Here is a 14,864-nt window from a genome sequence, read left to right as displayed (position 1 = left end):
GGAGGAAGCAGATGACCCTTTCTGGAAACCCGAGTCTTACCTGAGGAAGAAAAATCAACGAGGAAGTGGAAAAGGAAGACAGAGACACAACTGGTTTTGACAGCTGGGTCAGAGAAAGGATTGTGGCCAAGGCAGCAGCAGAGAGGTGGGTGTATCAGACAGCAGAAATCACTGGCTGTATACCAGTGTCGAGAATCACTGTCCTGTATTGTAATGGATAAAGTCATGCATTTTGTATATTCATCAAAATAGAAAGACAGTCACAATATTTTAAGTGAATAGCATAGGTTGAAAACAGTAGAGATAACTTATTAGCACTGGGGAGTACTTTATGGGTTGCCCTCCCAATACCATTCCATCGCTTTCTTCCTTACTCACGGAAGAGATTATGAGTGCAATTTTGCAGTATTGGACAAATATTTTCAGCCCCAGGGGATGAGTGAAGATTTGTCTAAACCAGTCGTAGCACGTCTGTTGCCCTGATCCATTGACTGGTCTGGAAGTATCCATGTAGCCCAGATCTGATCGATCACACATAAGGGAAATCTGCAGAGAGGCTTTCAGGAAATTATCTTCCTCTCACCCTTCAATAAGAGAGAGGTGTAGGCAGGGAAAATCCCTTTCTGCTTTAGCTATCTTCCCTTCCTGATTTTGGACACTGTCTTGTGAGGATGTGATTCTTGGAGCTGCGGCAGCCATCTCGTGACTGTGAGGGAAGTCACTGCCAGGGAAGGCAGGACAAGAAGAAAATAAACACCTACACCTTTAATGACAGTGAACCATCCCAGAATTACCTTCCTCCAGCCATTTGATATATAAAGAAATAAATGTCTATGGTTTAAGCTACTTTAGAGTTGTTGTTGTTTTTTTCTGCTACTTGCCGTAGGATTTTGTGTGTGTGTGTGCGGTACGCGGGCCTCTCACTGTTGTGGCCTCTCCCGTTGCGCAGCACAGGCTCCGGACGCGCAGGCTCAGCGGCCATGGCTCATGGGCTGAGCTGCTCCGCGGCATGTGGGATCTTCCCGGACCGGGGCACGAACCCGCGTCCCCTGCATCGGCAGGCGGACTCTCAACCACTGCGCCACCAGGCAAGGCCTGCCATAGGATTTTTGATTGCAAGTAACAGAAACCCTTTCAATCTAGTTGATTTTGGAGAAGAGAGATTTCCAGGGATCTCCATAAGGCTACTGCGGAAGCTCCAGGGTAGCACGTGGCTGGATTATGGAAACGTCTCTGAATTCTCTTTACGTTGGCCCCCTCCCGCTCCTTCACTGCAGATCACTCTCCTCGGCGTCTAAACCTACATCACGAGGCAGTGTTGCCCCTTCTAGGTTCTCACCTGCTTCACCACAGGGATCAGCAAGATGGAGGGTGGAACCTCTGGGTCTCTATTCCAAGTCCCAGTCACGGCACTGACTGACTCAGTGTGGGTCAGTCACCCAGTCAGGACTTAATCAACTGTAGCCAAGATTGGGTCAGGCTTCCAGAAGCCTGCTCTGGAGCAACATGCGTGGGCCGGTTCCCAAGATGGGAATGGGGACGCTCGGCAGGCAGAGAAAATGTCCACTGCAAATTCCAGAAGGATTACACACCAAAGTTTAACAGTGTTTATCTATGTGGGGTTGGATTACGATTTTTTTTCTTTAGACTTACCTGCATTTTCTCACTTCCCTACAACAAGCATATAAAAGGAACCAGAAAGCCCTGTCTTTGCCATTTACCAGCTGGGTGATTTCACCTTTCTGCACCTTCTTTTCTTCATCTCTAAAAAGAAACATCACCCTCCGTATTTCAGCAAGAGCAGGAAGGATTCAAGGGGATAAATCAGGTCACCAGCCTGACATCCTGCAAACTGGGAGGTGTTTATATATTTACATACTGAATATGTGTGTTTCTCTTATGTCCCCTGTTCAACTGTTAGCAAGCACCAATCTGGGTTTCCCCAAGTGCTTATACTGGGTTGAACAGCATCCCCTCAAAAGTTATGTCCACCCAGAACATGTGACTGTGACCTTATTTGGAGATAAGGTCTTTGCAGATGTTACCAAGTTAAGGTGAGGTCACACAAGATTAGAGTGGACCCAAAACCTGATGACTGATGTCCTTATAAGGAGAGGGAGATCTAGAGACACAGAGGCACAGAAAAGATGGCCACGTGAAGACAGAGGCAAAGGCTGGAAGGATGCTGCCACACGCCAAGGAATGCCCAGGACTACCAGAAGCTGGAAGCAGCAAGGAAGGATTCCTCCCTAGAGCCTTCAGAGGGGACATGCCCTGTTATCACCTTGATTTTGGACTTGTAGCCTCCAGAACGCTAAGAAAATAAATGTCTGTGGTTTTAAGCCACCTGGTTTGTAGTAATTTGTTAGGACAGCCCTAGGAAACTATTAATAGAGTACTTAACTTAGTACCTTGTACATGGTCCATTCTCAATAAATGTTGAATGAGTGAGAGAATGAATGAATGAAGGAGTGAAGGAGTGAAATGAATTGGAAACAGAGGCTGACAGGGCTTAGCTAACCGCTGTGCCAGCCTTTTTGGCAACCACAGCTAATGTTTAATGGTCTCTCCCAATCCTGGTCCAGCCAGCCAGCCATTCATTCATTATTTATCATTCACATTTACTGAGTTCCTGATTTGAGCCGGATCCTAGGCACTGGGTAGCAGCCCCCTTTTCACTAGAGCAAGGATTTGGGAACTGGTCTTTTTCAGTCCCCACCTCCCTGTGCACCTGTGCTTTGATCAATGACTCCCCAGAAGCCACCCAACCATGCTCACACAATAAAAGGCGAGAAGAAAATTTAATAAGATTCTAAATTGCCTTCCCTTGAATTCAAATTGCTTCATATATTATGTTCATGATAACTACTGTAGTCCCTATTTTTTCTCCAGCCCCCCCCTCCCTTTCTTTCTAATACAAGTTCTTGTGTTAATGAATTCTAGGTTTTCATTTAATAAATGTTGCGTGGGAAGCTTCATTATTTGCAACTTCATCCATCTAAAGCAGACACGTAAATGCCCCCTTGCTAAGTACCTGCGATCAATGGAGCACGATTCTCACGTACTCTGGCCCTGCGCACTGCCACCAAGAATTCAGTAGTTGAAAAGACCTTATAAATCAATACAGCCAAATTGAAAACCCCAGGAGAACTCCACATCATTCACTGAGGCGCTTGTTAGACTTCTCTTTACTTTTAGAGGGAAAGAAACACCAGGAAAAGGTTGACGGGGGGGGGGGGGGGGGGGGGGCAAAAGAAAACATATTTCTACTTAATCCTAATCCTTTGTCAGAGCTGCAGAGCTGACGGAGCTTCTGCTTAGCATGTGGATCTAATTTAGTTTTGACTACTTGTCCTGATGAACTTTTTGTCTTTGCCACTGCTCAAAATAAGGTCTCTCCGCTCCAGACCGTGTAGGGATGGTTTCTGAGTCTTCTCCAGGGAGGCACTAAGAGAAAGACAGAATTCCTGTGTTCCCCAGTGAGCCTGCCGTGTACGGGGTACTCAGCAAACGTTGTGGATTTCAGTTGAAATGTGTGACTGCTATCCTAGAATCTTTGAAGGATGGGAATAAATAGAACCCCTTCCTCTCTGTCCCCCTACACACTTCCCTTCCTGACGGTTCTCTGCTATGGCCACAAGAGTGGAACAGAATTTGTCTTGAGTGTCCACAGTGCAGTTTGGGTTGTTTCCTTTTTTCCCCCCTCTTTGCTTCCTGACCGCAGAGAGAAAAATCAGCTTTAGTAATTGTAAATTGCCCACCCTGCAGGGAGAGGAATAACCTGTCAGTTGACGGCCGCTCCGGGATGTTTGGATGTTTCAAAGATGCCTCAGACACAGCCTGCACAAACCTAAATCGATCACCTGCATCCCACTCCAGACCTCCCCCATCCATGTGCTTCTCCTCCTATATCCATCAGCCCGCGGTGTTCAAAACCCATGGTGTTGAACGGTTCCCCTGCCCCCTGTACATCCCACCCACAGCCAAGTCCCCATCTCCACTCTCCTTCCTAAATGTCTCTGGATTCCATCCACCTCTGCCCATTGCCTTTACCACCGCCCTCTGCCAGCTCATGCATCACTACAACTGCTTCCCACTGGATCTTCCCCCCCCCCTCCGTTTTTGGACCCGCCCCCAGCCCAAGGGCTCTTCCTGAACCGAGTAGCTGATTGTGTCCCTTGACTGCTTTAAAGTTCTTCAATGGCTTTCCATTGATTTTAGATTAAAGACAAATTCTTTACACTTTATAAAGTGAAAAGAGGTGTGGCCCCTGCCCATCTTTCCCCACCCACCCCCCCCCACAAGCTTCTCAACCCCTGTGCACGTGCGCGCGCGCGCACACACACACACACACACACACACACACACACACACACGACTTGCTCACTGCACTGCAGTCACACTGGCCTTCTGTTTCTCAGACAGCTTCTTCCTCCCTCAGAGCCTTTGCTGGAAAGCCCTTCCTGCCATGCTTCTACTTGCTGAGTCCTGCTTATCCTTGGGTCTCTGTTTCATTGTCCCCTCCTTGGAGGACCCTCCCCTGATCCCACTAAGGATCAGCTTACAAGTTCACCCAGCTAAGGTTCATGAACTTATATTCTCAAAAACTCCTTCTTTTCTTTCTTCTCTTTTCTTCCCTTCCCTTCTCCTTCCCTTCCCCTCTCCTTCCCTTTTCCTTTTCCTTCCTTCCTCCCTTCCTCCTTTCTTTCTCTTTCTTTTTTGCTTTGTAACACGTATCACAAGAATAAGTAAGTAATTTTTGTGTAATTGCTTGTTTCAATAGTTCTTGCCTGTAGATCGTAAGCACCATGAGGCAGGGCTCCCCTTTCTTGTGTTCAGAACCCGAAGCATCTAAGACACACAGTACACATGACTTCAACACGTAGATGAACTTACTGCTGGCAAATTGAAAAAAAGGTAATTATAAAAATAATATTCATTACATGTGTTAAGTAAAAAAGTGAGGGGTGGAGAAATATGGACAGAAAAAGACTGGAATAACATACACCCAAAAGGATAGAAAATTAACTCTGGATAATAGGAGTATGAATCATTTTAATATACTTTTTGGTTGTTTCCATCTTGTGATTTTCCAGTGATGGACATGTATTACTTCTTTAGTAACACAGAATAATAGTTATTTTATTTCTTTAAAACATTTTTTCTTTATTTACCAGTGTGTGATGATGCTGGCTGGTAAGTGGTCTGTGCTTATCTGCAAGGCTAGGATAAATGTTCAACAAGAAAAATAGTGACCTTTAGGGATTTTGTTTTATTCAGATGTGAAGGGGTCAAAAGTAAGTTTGTGTGCCGGATGCACACTGAGGCCACATAAACCGAAATGTCGGAGTTTGGAGCAGAGAAAGGTTTATCGCAGGGCCGAGCAAGGAGAACAGGTGGCCTGTGCTCAGAAAGACCCCTGGAGCTCCCTGATGGTTTTTCGGGGAAGAGTTTTTATAGGCGTCATTTGAGGTGAGGGCTGAAGGGCGTGTGACTTTCTTCTGATTGGTTGCTGGTGAGATAGCAGGGCGATGTTCCCAGAATCTTGTGCTCAGCCTGGAGTTGCCATCGTCCACCTGGGTGAGGAGGGCCTTAGTTCCTGCAGAAGAACTCAAAGATATTTTGTTATGTATAGTCCTTGAGGAGGAAGCAGGCCCCGCTTGTAGCTGCACTGTTGTTTCTCGGCTGTTCCTGCTGTGTTTCTGCATTCCCTCCCTTCCCTAATCAGTATCTGTTGTTGTTTTCTAAATTGGAGTATAGTTGCTTTACAACGTTTTGCTAGTTTCTGCTGTACAGCAAAGTGAATCAGTTACACGTATACATATATCCCCTCTTTTTCCCAGATTTCCTTCCCATTTAGGTCACCACAGAGCACTGAGTAGAGTTCTCTGTGCTATACAGTAGGTTCTCATTAGTCATCTATTTTATATATAGTAGTGTATATATGTCAGTCCCAATCTCCCTATTGGTCCCATCCTCCCTTCCCCCCTTCGTAATCTTAAGTTTGTTTTCTACATCTGTGACTCTATTTCTGCTTTGCAAATAAGTTCATCTCTACCATTTTTCTAGATTCCACATATAAGCGATATTATACGATATTTATTTTTCTGTTTCTGACTTACTGATTAGTAACTTTGAATCTGCCCTTTCAAACTCAGGGAAGGTCTAGGAGGCTCAAGCCTTTTTCTTGCAAAGAAACGGGGGACGCAGAAAGGCTTCTGTACCCTGGACGGCCCTACTCGGTTTCTGTAACTGAGCTGGAAATTGAATCCTGGGTTCAAGTCCTGATTCCACCACTTTCCTTTCCTGAGCCTCAGTTTCCTCCACTGTACAATGGGGATAATAAAGCTACGTCACAGGCGGTCTATGTGAAATGAAGTCAGATAGGTCCAGGTGTGTCATTGGGCTCCACAGGGCTCCTCAGGTATGACCTTGAGATGGGAGGCAGTGTTTGTGTTAGTTAAGAGGGAGCAAGGTGACAGGAGGTGGAGTCCTAGCTCAGCCACCTGCCAGCTCTGTGGTCTTTGTGAAAGCAGTCAATCTCTCGAAGCCTTGGTTTTCACATTTGTGAAGGGGGACAATGCTAGTACCAACCTCACAGGGTTATGGTGGGGATTAAATGAGGTCGTGATTTTCAGGTGCTCAGCACTATACCTGACACAGGTGCATTTTGTATTATTATTATTTATTCCACGTGTCTCCACTCCCATCCCATTCCCACCCCCATTCTAAGCCAGCTATGCTCACACCCCTAATCCTGACCTACAGACTTTTCTTCGGCCTTTGATTGCAAAACCACCATCAATTCAGCAGGTCCCTGGGGTCCCAGGAAGCCCTTCCAGGCCCTCAACATCATTCTTACTTCATTTTCTCTGCTGAACCCCTGGCAGCCAACCCCCCAGGGGAATCTCAAAGGTCAAAGGCCTATAAGTGATCAAAGCCATTTTCCTCCTCTCCTGGAATACAGTACTGAAAGGAACACAGCACGTGGTGTTGAAAGCCACGCCGATTAGGTTGTGCTAATTACACCCTGAGGGAACCCAGTCTCGAGGCCCCAGAGCTTGAAAGGAATTCTTTCAGCCAGGCTTACCCCAGAGAAAAAAAGGGACTGTGGTGTTGAGTCCAAGGAAGTGAGATGCTGGCTGGGGTCAAGAAGAAGAAACTTGTTTGAGAGTTTTTAAAAAACAAAGGAAATGCGAGACTTCCCCGGTGGTCCAGTGGGTAAGACTCCACACTCCCAATGCGCTGGGGGCCCGGATTCGATCCCTGGTCGCGGAACTAGATCCCGCTTGCGCGCTGCAACTAAGAAGTCCGCGTGCCGCAATGAAGATCCCTCATGCCGCAACGAAGACCCGGCGCAGCCAAAATAAATAAAATAATAAATAAATAAACATTTTAAAAATAAAGGAAATTAACGTTAAAACAAAAAAGGAGGGAATTCCCTGGCCGTCCAGTGGTTAGGACTCGGCACTTTCACTGCCTGTGGGCCTGAGTTCAATCCCTGGTTGGGGAACTAAGGTCCTGCTAGCCGCCTGGCACAGCCAAAATAAAAAGCTTTAAAGAAACACAAAAGATTTCCTTTTTGCCGATCAGATCAACGGAAACAAAGTGGTGGAGACTGCCCTCCGTGGACAGGGCAGAGGCTACCAGGAGTGGAATTCACCATGGTGAAACCAGTGCAGCAGCAACTCCATCAAAATTCAAAACCTGCATAACCTTCTACCCTCCCAACTCTACTTCTAGAATGTGTCTTTTCTATAGAAACACATATGCACAAATATGTATGGACAAGAGTGTGCATGAAACAAACGCTCACCAAAAAAGCTGGAAACAATTAAATGTCCATCAGTGGGAAAATGGGTCATATTCTATTGGAATATTAAATATCTCCTTAGAAAATGAGCCAGAGCTCCTTGTGCTCACAAGACCTATTGATAAGTGACCAAAAGCAAGTCATAGATCTGTAAGTAAATTATAATAAGTAGTATTAACGAGAAAAGAAATGCAAGACTACAATAGAGCCACATGCCCACACTCAGGTATGTAAGTGCATAGAAAAACCTGCAAGGGTGTGCTCCAGGCTATTAAGAAGTAGATACCAAGCAGGGAATAGGCAGGAGTGTTGCCAGAGCTGCTCCATGTCTTTGCTCAAAACCCATCAGCCTCCGCCTTTAGCAGGAGTGTCCCTGCTCACAGCCTGCCAGCGCCCCCTCCTTTAGCAGGAGTTGGCATAAATCTTTAAGTTAAAGCGTCCAGAGATAAGAAAGAAGTCTCCCAACAAAGAAATCCAGACGGAACCAGCTGGGACCAAGTTGGCCTCCAATCTGACCTCCAACAGACCCTGAGTCGCATTATATGCTGATTTTACTATATTAGCATATTAAATGACACACCTCCCGGCATCCAGGACTGGACATGAAGGACCAAAAAAGGATAAAAAGGAGGTGGCACCCCACTCCCTTGAAAAAGCCCTGCCCCTTCCCCGGTAGACTAATGCCTGCACCTCCCCATCACTAGCCTCACTCCTCCTCGTTTTGTCCTTACTGTTTAGAATTACATCCCTCTCCCCTGGTGGGCAAGAAGTTGATCTGTGAACTTAGTTCCTGGTTCTCCATTCTTTGACCACTGAATAAAGCTTGTGCTATGTCAATCTCAGCTTCCGTTTCCTTATTCACCTACTCAGACCCTAATGGAAAAAGAACCCTCCCCCACCTAGGCAGAGAGCCCAAGCAGGGTCCATATGACTCAATTCAGTAACAGGAGCACAGAGAATTTTTAGGGCAATGAACCTATTTTGTGTGACACTACAGTGCTGGATACGTGTCCTTATACATTTGTCCAAACACCAGGAGTGAACCCGAATGTAAACTGTGGACTTCGGGTGATGATGTGTCAGTGTAGGTCCACCCGTTGTAACAACCGTCCCCCTCTGGTACAGGGTGTTGATGGTGATGCTGGAAACTCAGCCTCTGTGCGCTGGTGCCGAATCAGATCTCGGAGACAGCGTTTTGGGTGAAGTAGAAAAGAGTAGCTTTATTGCTTTGCCAGGCAAAGGCGGGGGGGACACAGTCAGCTCCTGCCCTTGAAAACTGTGTCCCAAGCCAGGAGGATTTGGTCAGAAGTTTTATAGCAATAGTTCAAGGCTGGGGTTGCCGATGAGAATAGGGTGTGTGCAGGGCCTGCACTCCTTTAATCTGGTCTCAGGTAATCTCTTGATGAGCTTCTCTGGTTCCTTTAGTCTGGCCTCAGCTGGTCTTCTCTGGAATGAAGAATGCTACATCTTCCATTTGTTGGGTTTTAGTTCTGTAAGGAGCTCAAAGATGTTGTCATGTGTATCCTTTGAGGCGGAACCAGGACCCTGCCCCAAGGCGGCACTATTGTTTCTTAGCTGCTCCCCCCTTGTCTCTGCATCCCCTCCCTTCCCTGCTTAGCAGCTGTTTGAACCTGCCCTTTGGAACTCAGGGAAGGTCACGGAGGCTGCATAGAAAGGCTCCTGGGTCCAGGAGCCCCCCAGGGTCCAGCTCAGTTTCAGTGGTGGAGGTAGCTGTACCTGTGTGGAGGCGAGGAGTGTACGGGAAGTCTCTGTACTTTCCTCTCAGTTTTGCTGTTAGCCTAAAACTCCTCTGAAAAAGAAAGTCTGTTTAAATCTAAATAAATATGAAAATATTTCTAAAAAGTGGATACATCTGGAGAGAGGGGAGGGAGGACTTGTATTTTGCATCCTATACAAAAAGGAATAGAACATCTAAGCAGAAAAAATACAGAAATGAGGGAGGAAAGTGGTTTATCAATTGAAAAACTTTCCCCTTCCAATGCCATCTCCTGTAATAAGAAGGTAGATTTAGGTCCCAGTTTTAAATATTTGAAAGGCTTTCAGACACGTGCCTTGCTTTGTCTTCTCTGCCCACTCCCCAAGCCTGCATCTCCCTGGCCTGTGATCCATTCGAGAGCCTCCCTGTGTGGCTGTGTTATTCACCACACGGAGCCCCAGACACAGAGGAGGTCTAGGCAGAATTTACAAATGACACAGTTATAGTTGGGCACGATTTCCCACTTGTGTCTTGTAAATCTTTATTTAAATTTCGTTTCCCTTTAAATTAAGTGCGCATTGTCTCTTCTTCCAGATGTTTCTGCGTTGGCTCTTGTAGCCTTTAAGACGTTCTTGGTCGCAAGTGAAAGAAACTAAGTTAGCAAAAGATGGACTTTATTATAAGCTTCAGTAAATGTTCGTTATTGCCGCTGCCCCTGCTGTTGTTATGAAAGGCAGGGCTTGGGTGGGTTTCAGGAACAGCTAAATCCAGGAACAGGTACCTGGATAAATGTCTTTATCTCTGTCTGTTGCTCATCTCTGCTTCTGTTTCAGTAGAGTCTCTTTCACTTGTAAGTGAAACCCAAGTCACCAGCTTTAGCCAAAAAAAAGTGGTGTGGGGGGGTCAGGGGGGTGCTTATTGTCTCATATAACTGTGGCTTCAGAAACTCCTTCATGTAGGTACAAAAACTATATAAGTTAGACTCTCACCCTGGAAACAGAGTGTGGAATCAGCTCTACCCAGCCCACGTGAACTAAGAGTGGGAAACAGGTGGTTCTTGCCAAGGAAAATCAGGGTGTTATCCCTAAAAGAGGTGGAAGGGATGCTAGGTAAGAAGAAACAACACACGTGGACCACGGCCCATCTCTCTGCTCATTCTCTTCTGTTTCTCACTCTCTCTCATCTCACTCTCTTGCTCTGATAATTGGCTTCTTCAAACACTGATTTTTTTTTTTTTTTTTTTTTTTGCTGTACGCGGGCCTCTCACTGTTGTGGCCTCTCCCGTTGCGGAGCACAGGCTCCGGATGCACAGGCTCAGCGGCCATGGCTCACGGGCCCAGCCGCTCCGCGGCATGTGGGATCTTCCCGGACCAGGGCACGAACCTGTGTCCCCTGCATCGGCAGGCGGACTCTCAACCACTGCGCCACCAGGGAAGCCCAAACACTGATCTTTATGATGGTAAATATGGCTGCCAACAGATTCCAAATCCACTTGGCCTGACTCTCAATCCCAAGCCCAAAAGTCTCAGTGAAGGGTCTTATATCAGTTATCTACTGCTGCGTAACAAGTTATCCTCTAACTGAGTGGCTTGATACAACAACAACATTTATTATCTCACATAGTTTCTGTGGGTCAGGGATCCAGGGGCAGCTTAGCTGGGTGGTGATGGCTCAGGGTTTCTCATATGCCAGAAATTATCTCCAAGCTTGACTGGGGCTGGAGAATCCATTTCCAAAATAGTCCACTCTAATGGCTGACAAGTTCATGCTGGGTGTTGCAGCTCCTCACCACATGGGCCTCTCTATGGGCTGCTTGGGTGTCCTCACAACATGGCTGTCAGCTTCTCCGGAAGTGAGTGATGCAAGACAGAGAACATCAAGCAGAAACTATCCTTTTTATGATCAGTCTCAGAAGTCACGTACCATCATTCTGTTCATTAACAGCAGGGCACCAAGTCCAGCCCACACTCATGGGGAGGGAAATTTTTCACCTTTTGAAATAAGGAATGTCAAAGAACTTGTAGATATATATTTAAACAACCACAGCACTGACTAGTCCTTCTTGGGTCAAGCTTTCATCAAGTTTCATCAACTAGGATCAGAGATAGAGTCATGTAATAACATGGTTGCTCCCTCCACAATCTTACGGAAATGGGTGGGAAAGAAGTTTCTAGAAAGGAGAGTTGCACAACCAGAGAAGAAAGGGCTCTTTTCCTCCAGCTCCAGGGAGAAAAATTCCCAGGGAAGGATTCTGATGGGCTCAGCTTGCATCACATGCCCCTCTCAAGAGCCATCAGCCACAGTTGTCAGAGGGGCAAGGTCTGGTGCTAAATAAAGGAATAGAAAAGGGGTCCCAGAGGGTCATGCATGATGGTGTCTATACTGCATGACTCGAGAGCCACTTAGTCTGTTTATGTCTTAGTTTCAACATCTGCTAAATAGGGATTAGAAGGCCTTCTGCATAGACAACTATTAGGTGGTATCTATAAAGCACAATGGTTAGCCACATGAAAGCCCGTTAAGATCCTTACTGCTGCCAATACATAAAACTCGTCTCAAACTGGCATCTTATCAAAGTAATATATAACTGGAAAGTCTCAGGGCCCACTCTTCATTTCTAATTCTCTTAGTCCTTCGTTGACATCATCTACAAAAGGCTTTCCTCATAAAAGCAGAATAGTTGCAGCAGTTCCAGCCCTCATGTTTGAAACCCACACAATCCACAAAGGAAGAATGCCTTCCTCCCAACATTACAAGCAAGAGTCCTGACATTCACTTTGATGGGACTGACTGAGGTCACATGCCCACCCTGGAATCAGCCAGTGTCCAGGAAAATGAAATGGGTTAATCAGCTGAAGCCAATCAAAATCCACCCCCGATGGTTGGAGGTGGAGTCAGTCTCTCAGAAACACAAGGGAGGTAGAGCGAAAATCAGGCCCTGTAGGAAAGAGGGTAAGAGAAAAGGAATGTTGTAGGCCAAGGTCAGCTGGCTTGCCAAATCCAGCCCACTGCCTGTTTTTGTAAGTAAAGTTTTATTGGAACACACCCACAATCATTGATCTACCTATTGTCTGACTGCTTTTGTGTTACAACAGCAGGATTGAGCAGTTGCCACAGGGCCTAAAATATTTGCAATCACCTGCAAAGCCTAAAATATTTACTATCAGGCCCCTTAAAAAAAAAAAAATTGCAGACCCCTGCATATAAGCAAACACAATTAACATCGCAGTAGTACTCAAAAAAGTATTCTTTTTATTCCCCCCCCACCAATCCCTCCTCTGTTGAGAGACATCACGACAAACCAGCAGAGCAAGCATCTGTAGGCAGGAGAGTCCTCCCAGGGTCCATCAACCCTCACCCCATTGCCCATGACTAAACACAGAAGCCTGTGAATTCACATCAGACAGAGGACCGGGTTGTGAAGAGCTTTCACGGCTGCTGGAGCGTAAGGGCTCCAACTCCATTTCCCGTCGCAGAACTTCACCATTCAAAGGTCAACGGTGTGCAGCCTCGATGGTGCTGGCAGCCCAGGGGCTGCGGATTCCGATTGTTCCTCTGTGATAAATGAGGAGCAATCTCCAGGAGCTCCAGCCTGGAAGACAGCCCTAGTTAAATTACTTTATCGCCCCGCTGAGAGATGGCTGGCCTGCAGAAGATGTACTCGGGCAGCATGCTAGCATGCTAACTAGAGTCAGCGTTAGCACCCAGGCGCTTCCTTAGAGCAACAGAGTCCTCCCTCCTCCTTCCCCGCAAAGAGTGGAAGAACTCCACACTGGGATGCACCTGTGGAAGCCGCTCTCCCTTGCCATTTCTACTGCAAAGAAGACGGGTCTGCATAGTCAATGCTCGCCTTACACGCACACGTCCAGTAAGATCAGTGCCTTCAAGCTTGTCAAGTGGCAGAGAACTTGAACTTCATGGCATCCTTGCAGACGCCCGAAATGCTGGTATATCAAGCTTAGAAGAAAGCTTAGAGCTGCAGCTAAGTGCACAGGCATCAGAGAGAGAGGCAGGCCAGGGCTCAAAGCCCAGCTCCTCAGTCTACTACCTGTTGTGGGCAAGTGTCTCTGTCTGGGATCCCACAGCAACTTAGTCCGAGACAAGGGTTCAAGTGCAAGTAGCTGATTTGGGAGATGGCCTTGTGAGGCGCCAGCAGGGGGTTGGGGAAGAAAAGGAGCCCACGCAGGGTGTGTATCAAGGAAGTCACCAAGGTAGCTCATCCAAGCAGAAAGATGGCAACTCCTATAGGTCATTCTTCGAGGGCTGCCCCCCAGGGGCATTAACTCCCTGGCACTTCTGGCCTGCTGTGCCTGGGGACGCCGGTGGTCCAGTGAGAGCCTTCAGGCAAAGAGCTGCCCATGCTGGGGTTGGAAGACCAGGGTATGTAGAGGGGCACCAGCAACATTTGCTATAGCAAGCAGCCTAACCTCTCTGAGACTCGGTTTCCTCACTGATAAAATGCAATAATATCGAATACCCTGGGGTTGCTTTGAGGGGTAAAGACAATACCGTAAATTGAAATATTCAGTACAGTGCCTGGCACTAGTAAACATTCAGCAAATGATAGCTATGTTTACAAGACGCAGCCTGCAAAACCAAGTATACAGTGAATGTCACGCTCATGTTTTTAATCCACTCTGAGCCCCATTCTGTGGAGTGGATAAGAAATTCAGTCTCCATATTTTGGGGTGGTTCTTCCACCTCAAAAGGTCACACTGGAATCTGAGAGGCTTAACACAGGGCTCAGGAAACAAAGGATGGGCCTCTGGTCTTCAGTCCCCTACGTGTCCCTGATGGGCTATTATCCAACTCTTACAGAATCGTTTAAGCTTGGCTATAGGAACTGAGAGCCCCAACATCGGGGGTCCATCTTCCTTCAGTGTACCGCAGCCATTCCACACCTCCCCATCCTGACCTCCAGTGGGGCTCCAGCCATCTCCCCAGGATCCCGTGTAGCATCACGGTACCTACAGAGCTCCAACCAACCCCTTTCTGGTGTTGAGGAACCTCCCTCCCACTCTCACTGCTTCTGCCTTTTCCCCACACCTCAGAGTCACTCATCTCCTTCTCTCCCTTTTTGAGACCTCAGCCAAGAGCCGCCGGCTGAAGGACAAACAGAATGGACTGAGTTTCCTCCCTGAGATAACGAGTGCCTTCTTGGAATGGGCTGCCAGCATCATCTGAGCTGCCCATCCTTGACCTATAAGTGGTGACGGTCTGTGATAGGCAACGGCATCAGAGCCCTGCACTCTCCTACAGCATCCCTGAAAGCTCTCATCAACCCAGTCCCTCTGCCTGGTGTGGATTCACAGACTTTGTATGGAGGTCATTGGC

Source organism: Tursiops truncatus, chromosome 13 (genome assembly GCF_011762595.2).
Source record: "Tursiops truncatus isolate mTurTru1 chromosome 13, mTurTru1.mat.Y, whole genome shotgun sequence".
In the NCBI taxonomy this organism is placed as follows: Eukaryota; Metazoa; Chordata; class Mammalia; order Artiodactyla; family Delphinidae; genus Tursiops; species Tursiops truncatus.
This window is presented reverse-complemented; position numbering follows the sequence as displayed.